The following is a 20,956-nucleotide window of genomic DNA, read 5'->3' as shown; positions in this document are numbered from 1 at the left end:
CTCTCTTCATGTAAGATGAGGTAGAGCAACATAAAAAGCTGCCATACTCCACGCACAAAAGATGTGCTCATGTTTCTTTCAAGCACCACTCCTTCCACCCATACCCACGCTCCAAAAGTTTGAAAGTGCACTCTAGCCCATATGACAGCACATTAGAAAAAATGTCTCTCTTGTGTATATTCTTTATCTGTTGGGTGACGGGACCCTCAAGCTTGTCTCCCAAACTCCTTAATTGCATCAAGCAACACTTCTGAGAGCCATGGTGACAGCTGATGCTTATCCTATTTGAGCCGAGAAGGGGAGGCACACTTTTCTTTCTGCTCCTTTGCAGGGATGCTTGAACAGGTTTAGGGAACAGCAGGTCCCATCTCATGTTTATAATTTTAAAGAGATATTGCAGTCACAGAAACCCTGAGATCAGTGAATCGTCACCAAATCACTGAGAACTAATAGTTACAATAACAATTACAGCTTTTTGCCAGATAGCAACACCATGATCATCGCCAACAAAATCAGTACCAGAAGAGTCTGCCAACTCCCACATCTTATTAATACTGCTGTGGTCATTTCAGCATGGTCTAAATGCTATTGTCATCTTGATGTAGAGTCTCAAAGAAGGAGGTTTTTAAGGATTGGGGCCACTACATCAAAGAGACATTGAGCTGATGACCAGGGCTACAGGAGCAGGTTCTTACTGGACAACAAAGAAATTCTCATAGTGTGGATTTATCACAGACATGACACTCAGGGAGAAGAGAGAGAGAGTTCACATATATCTTTTTTTTTTTTTTTTAACTTCAGGTATAGAAGAGGAAAAGGATAAAAGTTAAATAAATGATATGAAGTTAAGTTCTACAAACCAACTAAGGAAAATTAAAAATAGCCAGATCCCTAAATAGAGTGTGTCAGGGCTGTCTGCCGTCTAGGGTCCTGAAGACTAGACATTCCAGGGAATCTACCAAGGCCCTAAGAAGGCTTTTGTTTTCTCCCTTAATGGATCCTCTCAGCACTTAAATTGCCCTAAATATCTCCAATGGTTTGACAGTTCCCCAGAGACAAGTTGGCAGGTATCTGTGAACAATCCTCTTTTCAGAATGGTGGGGTTCTTCCCTGGGTGTGTTTCTCACAGCTCTGAGACCAACAGGGATGCCATCTTTGCTCCTAAAAGAAGGAAAAGCTGATTGCATTTCAGAATTCTTTTTACCTCAAGTTGCTGAAACTTGCTCAAAACAGTCTCCAATTGTAAAATGCCTTTAAAATAATCTTGTTTGCATTGAAGAATGATATCATGTACTATCTATTAATAGTACAGGCTTCAGGTATAATTTAACCCATTAAAAATAATTCTTTCACTGCTTCCTTATTCTTAACCAACACATGGGTTTGTAAAATGTTATCTTATTTCTCAGACTTGTCAAATGAAAAATGCTTCAATCCAACCTTTCTACCCTTCAAGTTCAGACACTGTGCCCCATCAATCCTTCTTTTTCTCTCGTTTCTCATTCATCCAAAGCTGCCCTAAGGCAGAATTGTGAAGTCTGTGGCACTTGCCTGCAGTGCCCCTTTACCTTCTTTCATCACTTTTCTCTGCTTTTTAGAGCCCTTCGCTTCCCTTCCCTTGGGCATTCAGCGCTCTTGAACTTTGTGGCTGTTAAGAAGCCTCTTCAGTAGTGACTATCGAGTCATTAACCCGCACTCAGGACCACTCATTCCAGGATCCATGGAGGAAAGCAACAAGTAGGATTAGACCCTCTGAAACCCCGGAGCAAGCTGTGAAATCCTGGGCAACTCAATCACTCTGAGCCACACGTTTCCCATTGTCCATTGAAATAATACTTGCTTCAAAATCCCCCCTCACATCTGGAGTCCTCGCCTCCTGCTTGCCCTCACCATCCTACTTGCCCTTACCTCTTTGTCTCACCAACTCTCTTCTGGACAGGCTTTCCCGTACTTATCATCAGGTCTCAGCTTAAATTTTATTTCGAGGACATCTTCCCCAACCAGCCTAAGAAGCTATTCTCCTTCTACTCTAATGGATGCAATTTGAAATACATGATTATCTTATGTTATTTCATTCATTCGTTTGATTTTTTTTTTTTTTTTTGACAGTCTTCCTCCTCTACCAGACTGTAAGCTCTGTGAGGGCAGGTGTCCTGTCTTCCTCCAACTTCACTGCTACTGCACACGCTAGCACAACACAGAGTACTTGGCACTGGAAAGTACCCAATACCCATTTTGTTTGCTCTCTGTGAGCATGTGCAGAGATAAACTAAGACCACCCAAACTAGAATAGAGGCATTGCTTTCAGATTGTGGTAGAGCTAGAGTCAGCCACCTTCTCTTGTGTTTCACAGAGACTCAAAGGCTGATGGAGTGAGAGGGTTTTATAGTGAAAAACCGGGAAGGCATTATTAAGCTCTGATTGAAGGTTGTCGACATAGGGAAGCTGGAGGTGGGTGTCTTATGTGACTGGTTTGGGGAGTATATTTGGCTTTCTCAGTTGATCCTGAGTTAGGAGTAGGGGCAGAGTAGAGTAGCTGGCATTCATCAACCAAATCCGGATGCTCTGGGCTGATTACTGCAGAGGTTGAAGGTCAGAGGTCTATTGTCACATGTGATCTGGCCATTTAGTCTCTCACAGGATTCCTTCTCCTTTCTTTCCCCAGTGCATAACCTACTGTTTCAAACGGTGTAAGAAGGGAATATATTAATTAGCTTAAAATAAGCTGTTAATATATGATAATATATCCAGGCATATCCATTTCAAAGAGAATTGGCATTTATTAGAGTTATTGAGGACTCAAACAAAGGAATGGATAAGAATAATGAAGACTAGTGAGAAGAGCAATATTTAGGGGCAAAGTATTACGTTATTATCCTGTTCAAATTGCACTGCAGGAACAGCCCTGCTTAGTTTTCTCTTTAAAATGTACAAAGATTAATGGGTTAATCTCTTAAAAGATATAAATCTCTGTATGGGAGACCAAAGAAGAGACTTTTGATACCTGTGCATCGACCCCATAACACACCATGCACACTGTCACCTCTAAAATCCCTGTGTCCCTGGGGCCCTTTGCCCCTTATCATCTCCACTCTGGGCTCAGCCCTTCAAGACACACACCAAGAGTCATCCCTCTCCAGGCAGTCACTGCCAACAGTTCCTCTGCTGTCCTCCAAATTTCTAATCTCTTAAATGTGTCACTCAACACTTTAATGACAATTTGCAGTGGGATATTTCTTATGTTAATTTTTTTTCTCACCAATTAAATTGGAAGTTCCTATGACTTTTGTGTGTCTACCACAGCAACTGTAATAGATACACAATCAATTGATTGAGCTATATAAATGCTTTCCTCTTTAATAGCCATAGGAAATCAATAGACATTAACATTTAAAAGAAAAAAAAATCAGATGATTTTACCTTACATATGTGTGAATAGTAATGCATAATATTTAACTACACAGGTTCTGGGTTAGGCTCGTGTCTGGATCCATAAGAATGTACATCATGTGTACATTCTTGGGCAAGTTTATAAAATATTCCTAAAGTTGGGTTACCATGTTATGAAATGAGGATACTGATATATGTCCTATACAGAATATACTGTATATAAAGTATTTGAGACCTCGTAAGTAATCAATAAACATTAATATTTGCTATGCTATTTAAAGTTAATTAAAATTATACAGTAACATTTTTTATAGTCTATTTATAATACACATAGTGTTCTAAAAGCCGGGTAATTAGAAAAATGTTTGGAATGTTTTTGAAAGTGTTTTAATTCACATGAAAGTTAAATGATTAAATATGTAGAGAACATATTAATATTATGATTATTTACTACAGTTTGAGTGACAAACCAGGAGTCATAGTCTAGCAATAAAAGACAGGTGGCAGCGGAGAGGTATTTTCTTGCCTCTCAAGCAATCTAATGACCAAATGGCACTTTCCTGAAAGAACAGAGGTGACTATGGCATGGTATAAAAGTCTCCACTTGGAACCAGAATTCATGACTCCAGATCTACCATTTGCTACCCATATGACTTTGGGTAAACCACATATCTTCATTAAATCCTTTACCTCATTTGTAAAATGGAGATAATGAATTTCATTTAACTCAGGATGAATGAATCACAAATATGAAGGGATTTCTGTTTCTGACGGTAATTGATGTGGTTGCAGAAGAATAATCTGGCATCAAGAATAGCCAAGAAAGTGGAATAGAATATATACATGCACCCCAAAATTTGAGGGCAAATAACCCAGGATAAAAATGGAAGTCAAGATAAGCTCAACTTCTCCATGCTTCTCTTCTTCCTGGGGCATTTGTTAATTTTCAGTATGGGTGGTAGTGTGAGAAGCCAGAGAGATAGCTGCCAAAGGGCAGAAGAGCCAGCAGCTTCTGAAAATATCATGAGGCTTGTAAAACAAACACTGGAGTTTAGGCCAATAGAAATCAAGGGCTTGAGGGACCAAGATCACAGAAAATAAAGAGGCATGGGGAAGTAAACTTGCCACTCTTTGGTACTCTCCGTTAGGCATTTGCCAATTCTTTATTGAGCAGTGTCAGGGTTTAAGAAGCTAAGTAAAAATTAGCTGAAAAGAAGAGAGTTTTTGGCAGTCTCACAACACTGGGTAAACAAAAACTGGAATTCAGTACTGCCAAGGAAAAGAGGTCATAGTAAACACTCTAGTCTTTTAGTCTGGACCACTGGCAAGCTTCAGTCTAGTAATTGGAAATAAACAAACAAAAAAAATACACTGAGACTTAAAGTGACTGCAAATTAGCATTGGGTCAAATCATCTCCTGGCTGGATTTAGACAAACCCTTCTTACGTAGCAGTAGGATGCGGTGAATCCTCACTGAAAGAGAACATCATCTAAACTCTATCCCACTAGAGCATGCCTGGCGTTCAACCAAAATTGCTATTTCAAAATTGAAAGACAACAGAAACAGAGTCACAAGCTAACTGGTTAGATTTTTCAGACATAGCCCCTAAATTGACTCAAATGAACAATTTCAAATAAATAAATAACAAAATGCAAATTTAAAGAGATCAGAGAGCTATCTTAATGTTTAATAAAAATGCTATGCCTGCAAAAAGAGAATAATGTGACTGAAATCAATGGAAAAATAGACAATAGAAATAGATACAAATGATGCAATCTTGGATTTAGCAGACAAAGACTTTAAATAGTTATTAATATTTTCAAGAAAACTAAGAAAAAGATTAATAAAATAAAGAATTTCAACCGAGCAAATATTTAATACTTGCATATTAAAAATAGTGATATATTATATGAGATTGTTTTCTTTAGAATAAGTGCCAGCTTCCTACACTAGACTGAAAAAGTGCAATCTTATCACTTTTATCTAATTATGTACTCAGTTGAGGCCATTGCTGCAAAGTTAAGGCTCAGTCTACCTCTGTTACAAGAAAGGGGTCCCAATCCAGATTCTAAGGTTCTTGGATTTCACGCAAGAAAGAATTCAGGGCGAGTCTGCAGTGCAAAGTGAAAAGCAAATTTATTAAAAAAGTAAAGTGGTGAAAGGACAGCTACTCCATAGATAGAGTAGGACGTTCCTGAAAGCAAAAGGAGGAACGTGTCCACCCTAGGTACGATGCGCAGATATATAGGGAGATGTGCTCTGCTACCAGGGTTTGTGATAAAGGATTAATTTTCCTAATTACCGTATTTTGCGAGAATCGATATTTTTGTCTTTAAAGCAAAATTAAGAATCCCTTTGTTCTCCAGATACTGAAATATCTGGACACTCCCAAGTCTGGGTCTTTTTAGTAAGGATTATTAATTTATTCCTTAACTATAAACCTCTAGAGGCTAGGCGTGCCTAACTTTTTGAGTCCCAGCCTCATGTTTCTAGCCCTCACTCAAAATGGAGTCACTTTGGTTCAAACGGCTCTGACACCTCTCGTTCTCGCATATTCTTGGAACGTAACCCTAGGACTCAGACCAAGGGTATTCACAAGGCCCAGCCCCTGCTGGCTCCTGCACTCTCATTGGCATCCACTCAACAGTGTGGGACTGAGGAACATTCTGTTCTACATTGTAGATGTTTTCAACATAGCTCTTTAATTTCCCATTCTACACAGCTTTAGAATTTGGCAAATGTGTTGAAACACTGGCTGTGTGTTGGAGGACTGTAAAGTCCCCACTTTCGTCTTTCCAGCTTTAGAGAACTGTAAAAGTCTCACTCGTTTGCCATTCCCAGCCTTTCTCCCAGAATAGATCTTGGATCCCTGGCCTGGTGCCCACACCAAGAATCTGCACATCTTTTTAGGAAAAAAAAAAAAAAAAAAAAAAAAAAAAAGCGGCTACAAATGATAAACTCACATTCCATCATTTGTCCTGTCTTTGAAATCTCAGTCCTTCTAGTTATTATTGTTTCAGCAGCTCTTTGATGCCTTTAAGCAAACTTTGCGTTTTATTTTATGTGCGTTTTGAGTTGATCTCAACAGGAACATTTGTCTGCCTCAGGCTGCTCCTTCCTGCTTGATTAGACTAATAATGTCAAGTGTTGGCAAGAACATGAAGCAACTGTGACTTTCATGCATTGCGACTGAGTGTGAATTGGTACAACCATTTTGGAAATTGGCAATAATATACATGTCCCATTGTGACACAGCAATTTTTCGTGAAAGACTATACTAACCCACAAAAATGCATCTATATGTTCACCAAAGGGCACGCACAAGTGCCCCAAACTGAAAGCAACTTAAATGCCCATCACAGTAGAATGGTTATATAAACTGTATTTTATTTGTTCCTAAAGGAGAAAAAACTGCAATCACTGTGATGGTTTCTGTGTGTCAAATTGACAGGACCCCTGGGTATCCATATGAAGCATTATTTTGAGGTGTATCTGGGAGGATGTTTCTGAATGAGATTTACATTTGAATTGGTGGACTTAGTAAAGCAAATTTCCCTCCCCAATGTAGATAGGCATCATACAATCCATTGAGGGCCAGAATAGAACAAAAGGTAGGAAAACGTGGAATCTGTGGCTTTTGCTTCCTGCTGGCCTGCCTGAGCTGGGACATTGATCTTCTACGCTTGGACTGGACTTACACTCTCATGTTTCCTGGGTCTCCAGCTTGCAGATGTGACTTCTCAGCCTCCATAATCACATGAGACAATTTCTCATAATAAATCTCTTCATACACACACACACGCACAACACACACACACACACACACACACACACACACACACACACACACACAGGTTCTGTTTCTCTGGAGAACCCTAATACAACCATATACAACATAATAAATCTTACAACGTTTAACAAAAAGCTATACATAAAATAACACTTTAAATCTGAAAAAAAAAAACCATTGTAAGCAGCGAAACATCACATTCATAAGGAATTATTATTGCTGAAAATACACTTAACAATGTATAGAATATTGCTAGGCCCTGCAAATTTTATTCCCTATAAATTTAACTCCTAATAATTGTATGTACTTTCAGTGAAAATCCATATACTGAATTTAAAAAATGAAAGATGAAAACAAAAATATACTTGTCTTGAGATAAACTTAGTAGTCAGTATCAAGACACTCTGTTATCACCACCACAAGTTGCTTTTTATTTCTCTAAACTAAGAAAGCTGCCAATGTGTTCAACATTCCACAGCTTTTATCTCCTCTGCTCAAATGCAGAGCTGTATATTTTTGTGTTTCTTTGGCCTGATATATGTCTCTCAATTTTGTCACTTATGTTGGAAAGTGTCAAATCCTAATTTGGACTGCTTATCTTAAATCTTATAATTGTGGAGTTTAAGGAATGTAGTGGCTACATCACATGCCTTCTCTCAATGTTTTGACAATAACAAGTATCTTTTCCAATGACCAAATGCTCCTGATTTTATTCTGTGATTAGGCCTCACAGTACCGTACAGTTTTTTTCCTGCGCAATATTGCTTTTACAAAGAGAATATTTTGAAAAAGATCTGAGAAGACAGAAAGACCTTGACTGAAGTTAAACAATGCCAATGTTTACCCATAGAAAGGCCTTCATATAAAGGACTACTAATACTTGAACACATCTCATAAAGAAAATCAATTATATATGAGGCTGGTTTTTCTCAAAAAAAATAATTCTTCAGTTTAGAAATGTCAGCATACTTGGTAAAAGCAACTGGTCTGAACCTCATTTGGAACTATTGCCCATGAGAAGTTAAATATTTTAGCAGCCAGACATTGAACTTACTGCTACACACATCTAGAATATCACTTCTTAGACATGTTGATATTTTTTTCTTAAAGAAAAGGAAAGTCTCCACATTGGATGATTTTTTTTTCATATAGAACTTAAAAAATATCTATTTCTTATAATTTCAAACTGACTAAATAGTTGCAAGAATAGCACAAGCAATTTCTATATATCCATCTAATCACATTCACCAATTATTTACAACAAACTTTATCCCCGTGCTTCATCATGCTGTCTTATGTGCACACAAACACACACGCGCACACACACACACACACACACACCCCACACACATTTTTTTTTTTTTCAAAAATGAATACAGGTCTTTTATTTAAGAGCTAGTTGAAGATATCCTGCCCCTTTATGCCTAAATACTTTAGCAGTGGTTTCCTATTGACCTGTATTACATTCTAATCCACCATTTACATCTTTTTCAGGCCAGATCTAAAACAAGATCACACATTAATTCATCTGTCCTGTCTCTTCAGCCTACTTTGATCTAGTACAACCCACCAGCTTTTCTTTGCCATTTTTGATCTTGATATTTTAAAAGAGTTAAAGTCAGTTAATTTGTAAAATATCCTTTAATTACGATGTATTCAATGTTCCTTCATGATGAGTTCCAGGTTATTCATCAAAAATGCAGAAACACCATAGCAATGATATTGTGTTTTTGGTGTATCACATCAGGAGGAACATAATGCTGGGCTGTCCCTGATATTAAACTTGATTTTTTCTTCACGGTATCTACCAGGTTTTTTTTCAAATATTATCCACAAGTTTTATCATCTATTGGAGATTTTCTCACTTTATCATCCCTTCTTTATTGACGAGTTTGCATTTTTTTTATAGGAAAGAGCTTTCACTTTCCTCTAATTAATTAATTCATTTATTAATTTATTTAATTACTCTTATAGGAACTTATGAGTTTGTAGCTTAAGCAATGATTTATAATCCATTATTACCATTGTTTATTTTCATGCTCAAATCGTCCAGAATTTGGCAGCCTCTACAAATGTGCCCCTGTGTGTGCCTCGATGTGTGTGTGTTTACATATTCTCATAATTCTTTGAGAGTTTTCTTATTTCTGGGTAAAAAATAAGTTCTAAGCTCACTTGCCTTAGAACCAAAATATGTCCTTTTTTTGAAGGAACCCAGATTTCTTTGAGTGGAGAGTAGTATTTTCTGGTATCAGAGCAGTATTTTCCAGTACCATTTCTTTTAGGTACTCGCAGCAGAGCTGGAAAAATGAATTAATGCATCTATGCCTCTATATTTTTATGCATATATTTACATCTATAGTTGTAAAAAGCAGGAGTTTATATTGACATCTCCAGTTTCAATCCAGTGTCGCAAGGTATGTTCTAGTCTTCTATGCTTCAATATTGATAGCTCTAACACCCCACGTCGAGTGCATTTGCTTTTTCCTTCTTCATTTTTCTCTCCTTCTGTCTCTCCCCCTTTCCTCCATTGTTTCCAAATGTACTTTATCTTTCAAAAGATGTTAGTTATAATATTGTAAAAGTCTCAAAATATTAAATCAGTGTTAAGGATGACCAATAAAAGTTAATGGTCTAAATACGTGTTTTTTTTTCCATAAAATTAGTGACTCCAGTTTTAAATACTGCATTTGGCCTACACATATAAATTTGCACTACTCATTATGTTGTGATTTCTTTAAAATTTACATAAAACAAATATGTTTTGATTTTTTGTAAGATCATGGTTATATGGAGGTAAAAAAAATACTGTAATTCATTGGTGTTTCCGTTAAGTGATAGATAGGGGCATAATGAGTATCTTTTGATTTTGTCAATGTGTGATGGAGAAGGAACTTCTTTTATTGAAATTCTCAACCTAAATTTGTTAAATGCCTATGATACACAAGCATTACCATTGTGAATTTGCATCCATCAAAAATGACAAGGATGACCTAGATTATTTTTCATGAGTATTACCTTCCATTGACTGTTGGAAAAATAGACCAATACCATAGTCCCAATGTCTGTTCCCAACCTCCTTTTTGAAAATGTAATGCACAAATAATGGACTAAGCAGTCATACAAACATTTAAAAGTACCAAACAGAAAACTGCCAATAAACCAATGTGAGGTGTATTGTTCTACATGTGGGAGAAGAATGTGTTTGTAGAGAGATGGGGAGGTACTAACCAACAACCACTTAAATAAACAAACTCTTAAATAAGAAAAACAATAAATAAAAACAAAGAAAAGGCACTTTTGGTTTTTGTGAGTTTCCGCCTTTCAAATAACACTTGACTTGGAAATAATTATTCCTTACTCACAAGCTGAAAAGAACGGAATGACTTTCCAGACCTACGCTTCAGAACAGAATGGAGAAATGTCATGAGGAATATTGGGTATAAGACCAGAATGTCATTGTAGCAGTTGGATTTATAGTCAGCAAATCCAAAATGTGTGTTTAAGCATCACAGTCACAGTGTCTGGTGCCACTCAGATATGAGCAAAAGTGATTCAAGGTTTAGAAAGCCTGTGGTCCAGGTGTGGCCTGACCAGAGAGAGAACCACCACCTGGAAAGGGAGATGAGAGAAAGGCGCAGGAATTAGCACAGCACCAGAAACTGACATCTCTGAGAGCTTGACACAGCCAGTGCAGCCCACCTGGGCATAAATTCCACGTGATAGAATGAGAAGCATGTCTATTGTTTCTGTGGCTGGACTGGACTTGTTTTTGGGTTTGATCTTTTTTTGTTATTAATTACATGGAGAATACTGCTATGTATGCCATACGCTGCTGTTGTAGAAACGTGCAAATGTCAACAGATAAAGGGGAGAGACATGAGAGAGAGACAATGTCAGAACAGCTGCAGCCGCAGGAAGGCCAGCCACCTAGGGTGTTAGGAAGCCACACCTGAGACCTCTGGCAAGGGGGCCGCCTAAGCTCAGAGCAGGATGCTGCCCACTGGACAGATCCTGGGGATGACACAGAGAGGTGGCAGGGCCGGTGACTTTACTTCCAAGCCCTCAGCCTCACTCTTGCCATCAGATCCCCTGCTAGGGGCCAGCATCTTTATCTCCTCAGCAAACTCTCATGCTGGGAGAAATTAATTCTCATTTTACAAATTAAGAAACTGAAGTTATCATAGCCCCACCATCCTATGCCAGGTCTGCTGGCTTTCCACTGAGCTGTGGTACTTCGTTGTGTTAGAACTGTTTATCATTCCTTTGTGGATGGAGGGAATTGAATGCGGTTATACCTGGTAAGAGGCTTCTGGCAGAGACTGTGTTATATTTTTCATTCTCACACAAACACAAGGTCTCTATGTGTCTAAGGGAAGCATTATTAAAATAATTGCTGACTTATTTACTGCCCCTTCTGGGACATACATTAACTTAAGGGCTCTACATATATTAATACATTTGATCTTTACAAAAGCCCTAAAAGGCAGGTGTATCATCATCCCCCATTCTACAGGTGAGAGAATTAAGACAGGAGTTAAGTAACTTGTCCGAGATTACTCAGTACATTGGCTTGCCAGTGCTGCCATAAAAACTCACCACAAACTCAGTGGTTTAAACCACAGAAATGTATGGCCTAATTGTTCTGGAATCTGGAAGTGTGAGATCAAGATGTCAGCAAGGCTGGTTCCCTCTAGGGGGTAGGAAGAAAGGATCTGTTTCAGGCCTTTCTCCTTGGCTGGTGGATGGCCATCTTCTCCCTGTGTCTCTTCACATTGTCCTCCCTCTATTTGTGTCTGTTCAAATTTCCTCTTCTACATACACACATCATAATGGATTAGGAGCTGCTTTGGACTGAATTATGTCCCTCCACTGAGGAAAGGTCATGTGAGGACATGGTGAGAAGGCAGTGATCTCTAGGCTAGGAGGGGGGTCCTCATTAGAACCCAACTATGCTGGTGCCCTGATCTCTGACCTGCAGCTTCCAGAACCATGAGAAAATTAATTTCTGCTGTTTAAACCACACAGTCTATGGTATTGCATTATGGCAGCCCGAGCTGACCAAGATAAGGACCTCCTCCTAACTAATTATATTGTTAAAAGAAAAACTTCAGGCTGGGTGCAGTGGCTTATGTCTATAATCCTGGCACTTTGGGAGCCTGAGGTGGGTGTATCATGAGGTCAGGAGTTCAACATCAGCCTGGCCAAGCTGGTGAAACCCCGTCTCTACCAAAAATACAAAAATTAGCTGGGTGTCATGGCAGGCACCAGTAATCCCAGCTACTCGGGAGGCTGAGACAGGAGAATCACTTGAAACGGGGGGGCAGGGCTGGGGGCGGAGGTTGCAATGAGCCGAGATCATGCCATTCCAGCTTGGGCGACAGAGTGAGACTACGTCTCAAGAACAACAACAACAAACTTCAGCCAAATTAAATTTAAAGGAGTTTAATTGAGCAATGAACAGTTTGGGAATCGGGCAGCCCCAGAATCATGGCAGATTCAGAGAGACTCCAGGGATGCTTCGTGGTCAGAGCAAATTTATAGACAAAAATAGGGATGTAACGTATGGAAATCAGAAGTGAGGTACAGAAACAGCTGGATTGGTTACAGGTTGATGTTTGTCTTATTTGAACACAGTTTGAACATTTAGCCGTCTATGAGAGGTTGAAATAGGCTGCTGGATTGGCCAAGATTCAGCTATTGTTACAGGCTCATGCTCCTAAATTAGGTTTTCAGTCTTGTCAGTTCATCCACAGGGACTCAAATATGGAAGCAGAGAGTCCTTCTCAGGCCATATTTAGTTTGTTTTAACAGTATCTACAATGACACCTTTTCCAAATAAGATCATATTCTGCAGTATTGGAAGATGACTTCAACATATGAATGTTGGGGGAATATAATGTAGACTGTAAACTCAGCTTATAAATTACAATGTCAAGATTGAAACCCAGGGTTGTCTGGCTGGAAAGCCCGCACTCTAAACCACTCTGTTATATTGCCCACTATGTAAAATAACCTCCTAATTCAACAACTATTTATTAAGCACTTGCTGTGTGCCTCCCTTTCCTCTCTCTCTGTAGTTCTCATCTTTCCTAGAGAGGTTTTTCTCTGTATCTTCATCATTTCTGGTAAAGTCAGGCCTTTTTTTCTGATCAGTGACATCATTATACTTCTTGTTTTCAATTAAGCAGTTGTTCACTGAAAATGTACCATGTTGCCATCACAAAAGATGATTAAGTTATCATCACTTCACTTTCAAACAAATACTGGCTCAAGTGGAAGGATGCCTGCTTGTTTACTTTCTGACTGTGGGCCTCTGAATATGCTGGAGTCCCTCACCATTGCATTCTTGGTGCCTAGCACAGTGTTAAAACTTAATACACATTTGCTGAATGTTGCTGTTTCAAGTCAATTTGTCAATGGAGATGTGTCATTGCCTGTGGTCCAAAATTTATTTAACTGGTTTAAATAAGCTTCATCAGGCAAACCTACAAATACTCTTCAATTAGGATTAACAGATGCCTTATTCTTTCTAGTGAAACTGTCTCTGGACAAATTCAATAACCTTTCTCTTTTCATAAATGCATACATGTCACGAAGATAATGGGAGTTAAAATAGCCCATGGGAAATGCCTGCCTTTATAAGCTACAACTCAGGGAACAGCGGTATAGAGCTTGATTGCAAAATAACACATATTTTTGTGACAAATTAAGTGTTCTACTGTGGACTAATGGACACATAATTTAAGGAGGTTTATATAAATGAAGGTGATTCATAACTGACTTGAAATGTACTTAAAATGATACAGGAGTCATGTTTTCCCACAAATCTTATCAAAACCACACCCAAATTGTCCTCCTTCCTGCTTGCAGTCTTATTTATTTATTTTTTTTCACTTTGTTTTCTACAACACAGAACTGACTTTGTCATTCACCTACTTCAAAGTGTTGGCACCCAATGCTTACAGAACAAAGAACAAACTGTTTTGTTTTTCTCTCCAACTTATCTTTTATCATTTATCTGACTCACTCCCAAAACCTGGTGTCCTCATCCCATTGTTCTGACAAAGCCCATAGGAGACTTCCATGCCCTCTGCTGCTCAGACCCCTTTGTACACTGGGCCAATGACCAGAATAAGTGACATCTGCTCTGCTTTTCCGGCCCACCCCTGTTAAAACCATCTAGGCCTATTTGAGACATCACATTCTCTGGGAAGCCTACTTTGAAATTCATCTTCCATTCTAAGGAGAAATAACCACTCTTTCTTCCACTTTTGTCTGAAGTGTTGTCTGTCTATAACTCTTTTCCACTATTTCTCCACTATGTCATGAACAACTTGAGGGCAGGTGCCATGCTTTATCTCCATTTCCAGTATCCTGTTAGATGTGGGCAGAGAAACTTCCACATAGTAGGTGGTCAGCAAATATATATTAAAAGGAGACCGGAAGGAAAGAAGAAGGGAAATCAAGAAGGAAGGTAGAAAGAATGGATACCTTAAGACATTTCAAAATAAAAGAAATCACACTCACTCAATCCAGTGCCACCATCTTCAGGATGGGAAGGAGAGCAGGCACTCCTTGCTTTTTCTTCTTCAGATATAGGGAGAAACAGAAAGATTTTTTAAAAAATAAATTTTGGTTAGTTATGAATGAATATCTACCTAAGTTCAAGTAACCAGATTTAAAAATAGGAAGATGGGGGCCGGGCATGATGGCTTACACCTGTAATCCCAGCACTTTGGGAAGTTGAGGCAGGCGGATCATTTGAGGCCAGGAGTTTGAGATCAGCCCATTCAACATGGTGAAACCCCATCCCTACTAAAAATGCAAAAAGTATCTGGGTGGGGTGTAGTGTGCTTATAGTCCCAGCTACTCAAGGCTGAGGCATAAGAATCGCTTAAACCCAGGAGCTGGAGGTTGCAGTGAGCTGAGATTGGGCCACTAAACTCCAACCTGAGCGACAGAGTGAGACTCTTTCTCGACAAATGAATATTAAAAAAATAGGGAGATAGATTTGCTAAGACCTAGGAATTATTTCAGCTTCTTCATCCTACACTCAATAACTATGCATAACCAAGGTTAAACATTCAGGTAAAAAAAGAAAATTCCTTTCCTCCCCAAATGTGTCCCAAAATCCAGATGTTTAGCACAGAGATGGACAAAACATGCAGATGACTAAATTTGTTCCTTGTCCATTGATGTGTTTTGACACAATGGGTAAGGTTATGGGTCTGGCGTTGTATATAAAATCCCCCGTACTTATTTATTCTATAGTTTGTATAGTAAGACAGTTGCCAGGAAGGGAAAAGTGCAACAGAGTTAAACAGAAGGAAATAGAAACATGATTTCCTGCCGGGTGCGGTGGCTCAATCCTGTAATCTCAGCACTTTGGGAGGCCGAGGTGGGTGGATCACGAGGTCAAGAGATCGAAACCATCCTGGTCAACACGGTGAAACCCCATCTCTACTAAAAATACAAAAAATCAACTGGGCATGGTGGTGCGTGCCTGCAATCCCAGCTTGGGAGGCTGAGGCAGGAGAATCGCCTGAACCCGGGAGGCAGAGGTTGCAGTGAGCCAAGATCAGGCCATTGCACTCCAGCCTGGGTAACAAGAGCGAAACTGCATCTCAAAAAAAAAAAAGAAAGAAAGAAACATTATTTCCTTTGAATAGAGGATATGGGATGTCACTTCTGATTGCTAGCATGAGAATTTCTCAATTTTCCCCCAGGAGAGATTAATAACAAAAGAACTTTTTAGTTCAAAGATATACCTAGTCTTCCAATACGCTGGCTCAAGGCTATGCCAGGAAGACCTCTTTGATTTTTATTTTATTTATTTTTTTTTTCGGATTTTTATTTTATTTATTTATTTTTTCACTCTTGTTACCCAGGCTGGAGTGCAACGGCGCGATCTTGGCTCACCACAACCTCCACCTCCTGGGTTCAAGCAATTCTCCTGCCTCGGCCTCCCAAGTAGCTGGGATTACAGGCAAGCACCACCATGCCCAGCTAATTTTTGTATTTTTAGTAGAGACAGGGTTTCACCATGTTGACCAGGATGGTCTCGATCTCTTGACCTCGTGATCCACCAGCCTCGGCCTCCCTAAGTGTTGGGATTACAGGCATGAGCCACCACACCCAGCCAGGAAGACCTCTTTAAATGGCTTGTGGGTTTTATAGTTTTCAGGGATTGGTTATATAACTATTCTAAAAACAGTTTGAATTAAGAGTCTAGAGTACTCCATGGTAAATTTTATTTTTCGAAGTTGGCTACAATACTACCTCTCGCGCCCCAAGCTTTTCTTAAAATATGACTCTGACACTTTTGTCAAAAAGATGTGGGGCTGTGTTCCCTCTCCTTGAACAAGAGTGACCTTGTAATTATTGCTGAGGTATGACTCTATGTGACTCCCAAGTCTGGATCAGATAAGATAATACAGCTTAGTTCTGGTTTTCTTGGGTCTCTTCCTCTTGCCAGCCATCCACCATTGCATAAAGAAAGCCAAATAATTCATGAAGAGGTGTATATGGGGAATATCTGAGGTCCCCACTCAGGCAGCCCCAAATCGTGACCAAATTTTGAGACAATAGCCTGAAGAAATATACTTGCATAACTTGAGTGGCTGCAGTTGATACTACATGAGATCACTCATCCCTGCCAAGCCTTGCCCAATTTGCTGATGTGTAAACAAATAAAGGATGTTGCATTGTTGCTATTTTGGAGTTGTTTGCTATATGGCAACTAATAACTGGAGAGATTCATAAAGGGAAACAAAACGCATTTCGACTTCCAGCTTTGTACCATCTGAAAGTACATTTTTAAACTTAAGTTGCCTACTGGGCAGAATTATGGTCCCTCCCAAAGACATCCATGTCCCAATTATCAGAACCTGTGAATATGTTAGCTTACTTGGCAAAAAGAAAGGGACTGTGATCAAGTGAAGGAGCTTGAGATGGGGATATTATCTGGGTTAATCCAGGTTGACCCAAAGTAATTGAAGGGGTTCTTGTAATTAAAGAAGGGAGGCAGGAAGGTCGAGTCAGAGAGACTTGAGGATGCTCTGCTGCTGGCATTGGAGATAGAAGACAGAGCTATGAACCAAGAAAATACAGGTAGCTCCTAAAAGCTAGAATTGGCAAGGAAACATTTTCTTCTAGAACTTCCAGAAAAGAAATACAGCTCTTGATTGTGTTTCACCGAGATGTGCTTCAGACTTCTGGCTTTCAGAGATAGAACATAATACATTTGTGCTGTTTTAAGCCATTAATTTTGTGGCAATTTGTTACGGCAATAATAAGAAACGATTATAAGTAGTTATATTTCTGCAGCTTAATTAGTAGCTCATCCCCACCTCTCCTTAAATGGATCCTGGGACCATAACTAGTCCTTATGCAAAACCTCAGCGTAGTTCTGGATTAGAAAGGGCTTTAGGGACTAGAGGGTTCAGCCCTCTGGGCTTAGTGTAGGAGTGAGACCCAGAAAGGATTAATGGGTTTTTCAGAGTCCTAAGAAGGTTCAAGTCTCCGCAGGGAGTGCGTAACTCCAAGACCAGTGCCTGGCTTCAGTATGCCTCTATGCTGGCTTTCGGAGACTAGAGGTTCTCTTTCTCAGTTGTCCAGTGTTTTTCAACTGATTCTGGTGGAACAATAGCTTAACTCCAGTCTAGAGTTCTATTCTAGTTGCCTTTCCCCTAGGGATACCAGTGTTCCCTTTCTCTTCATTAAAGTTTTAAATCCTTATCTCATTTGTGTTTCCAGCGAATTCCAGACTGTCTTGGTGAGTGCAGAGTAATTTGTTATTCTTTCAAAGTAATATGCATATAAAAGCCACCTTCAAATCTTAAGGAAACTCTTTAAGTATTGTGATTTGCCGGTAGAAAAAAAAATAATCTTGGTTAAAGTAGCCTCTCCAAGCTCCTCCTCAAGTCCTACCTTCTAGACAGCTGCTGAATTACCTAAACCATTAGTGAGAATGTAAATTTGTTCAGCAGTTTTGGAGCTCAATTTGACAGTAGCCGTCAAAAGTTTAAATGCACACATCATCTAACCCAGCCACTTCACTTCAGTTAAATATGTCTGCACAAAGAGATATGTGAAAGAATGCTGCTTTTGAGATGACATACCTCTACTCTGGGATACTTTAAAACCATTAAGAAAAGATAAACTAGATTTCCTTTAGGCTGAAATGGAAACTTGTTCAACATGTGTTGAACATGTGAACATTTCTTACTAGTGAATACATGTAACTGAATACTTTAATACATGAATGAGGTGGAAGGTAAGTAAGCTATTGATTCGTTTATATCGTGATGTACTTTGTGTTTTAAAAAGCCACATTTTTATATCCATATATGTCTTTATATAGGAGTGGCCTTTATACAGAGAAAATTCGTATTTAACTCAGAGTTCACTTATTCATTCATTAATTGAAATTACTTATAAGCTGACCCCTCTGGGCTAGGCTGAGCATAAATATTATCAAGTAAAACAGATATGGTACAAGTCTTCAAGAAGCTCACAGTGTACTGAGAGATATTTAAGATAATCTTTTAAAAATAAAAATAGAATACACTTAAAAATATTGATAAAACTTGTGAAAAATGCATGATGCTGTGATGTAGAATGAGGAGTGGCTCTATATACAGGAGGATGTGAGAATACTTCCAGAAGAGATGCCATTTCAACTGAGACTTGAGGAATAGAACTCTTCATTCAATGGATGTACAGGATAATTTGGCTCTTTCTTTTCGTTCACTGGTAAGAAACATGAGAGTTAACAGTATTGGCACTGCAGAGTGTAAAACACAGGTTTACAAACTCCCATTCTGCAAGTACCAAAGATGAGAAAGTTTGTTGTGTTTTATGACCTGAAAAGCCACAGGTAGAAAGCAAACAAAAAAAGAAGGGAATAGGGAGAGAAGGGGTGAGCAAGTTTGGACCCGGGAGCTGGGCACACTGAGCAGCAGTTCTCAGACCTTTTAGTCTCATGATTTTCTGACTCTTTTGAAAATTATTGAGGACCAGACCCCAAAGAGTTTTGTTTATATGAGTCATATTTATTGATACTTATGCCATTGGCTACTAAATGGTGAATTTAAAAAATATATATTTATTTCTTCATCTTAAAATAATAAGAAACCTATTATATGTCTTTGTAAATTGAATTGTGATTTCTCCAAAATCTCCTAATCCTGAACATCTCTTAATCTCCAGAACCTTTAAAAGTGACTTTTTATTTGAAAAAGAGTCTTTGCAGATGTGACAAAGTTAAGGGTCTCAACACGAAATTATCCTGTGTTAGGGTAAACCCTAAATCTAATGACAAGTCCTTACAAGAGATGACAAGAGGAAAAAGACACAAAGAAATGCAGGGGAGAAAGCCACATGAAGACAAACGCAGAAGTTGACGTGATGTTGAAGTGATGTGTCTATGAGCCAAGGAACACTGAGGATTACTGGAGAGAAGCTGGAGACAGGTGCTGTCCCTCAGAAGGAACCGATATCAACACCTTGGTTTTAGACTTCTGGCCTTTGGAACTGTGAGAAAACAAATTTCTGTTATTTAAACTAAGTTTGTGGAATTTATTACAGCAGTTCTGGGAAACTAATACACATATCAATGTAAAAACAATAGTTTTATGAAAAGTAACTATATTTTCTAAAAGATAACAAATGAAAGAGAAGAATGATATTATTCTGTGTTTTTGCAAATCTTTTTAATGTCTGCCTGATAGATGACAACTACATTCTTATATGTGCTACTGAATTCAAACTTTTAAGATGTGTTTTATTCTTTTTTTGATTGATATACATGAAGAAAATTTAGCTTCACAAAATTGGAAATTTGAGTAATATTATAGCAGATATTTATACTATACATCTCAGTATTTTCTTTGATACTACACCAAAACTTGACAAGTGTACTCTCTTAAAGGTAGTTGCAAAGTGAAATCTGAGATCATGTTGATAAATTTTTATATATTTTAATATTAATTACATAGGCTTATCTTGAACATTGAATATGTATTTTCCCTGAGGTGATTTTGAACATCACATGTTGGTCATTTGGAAAATCTTGGTTCACGGAATAATACAGATCATCCAAATGTTGACATATTCCACTGTATATTATTAAAGGAAATTACATTCAGTAAAGCCACCACTTATGTTATGGAGAAAGCATCAGGAAGCTGTCAAGCTCACAGTGGTAGATAAAAGTTTTTCAAAATTTGAATGTTTGTTTGAAAGTTTGCATTTAACATTGGCAGCAAATACTGTCAGTTGCTTTCCTTAAAGTGATAGATTTATCCAAATCTGAATAAACATAATTTGTCAGTCATTCTTTCAAATAAAAATGGTGCTCCTTGAAAAAGGTGGCTAGTTCAGCTCACAACTCAAACAACTGCACAAGTGTATATGCACAGTACTTTCCACTTCATCATACAGAGTATTAAGAGCTGTATACTCGAGAGTTACAATTTTGAAAAATTAACCATTTTTAGTGCCTCATCAAGGATATTCTCATGTGAATTTTGCTCCCTCCCCTTTTTAAATGCTAATGTATGGCAGAGAAAAACACAAAGTCACTGGCATAGATTGATGCCACCACCTCGATACATACTAGGGTCCAACAGTTATATTCACTACTGCCTTTGCAGCATCCATGAAAATTTTAACAGGGTTTAAAAAAATGGCAAATGACATTTCATAGTATTATGAAAATAACTTTGACCAAATTGATACCTGAGTTCAGGGACCATCTCCCCTCCCCCAGGGAT

The sequence above is a fragment of the Saimiri boliviensis genome, chromosome 5, assembly GCF_048565385.1.
Source record: "Saimiri boliviensis isolate mSaiBol1 chromosome 5, mSaiBol1.pri, whole genome shotgun sequence".
Taxonomy (NCBI): Eukaryota; Metazoa; Chordata; class Mammalia; order Primates; family Cebidae; genus Saimiri; species Saimiri boliviensis.
The sequence above is the reverse complement of the archived record's forward strand: the minus strand, read 5'-3'. Positions refer to the sequence as shown.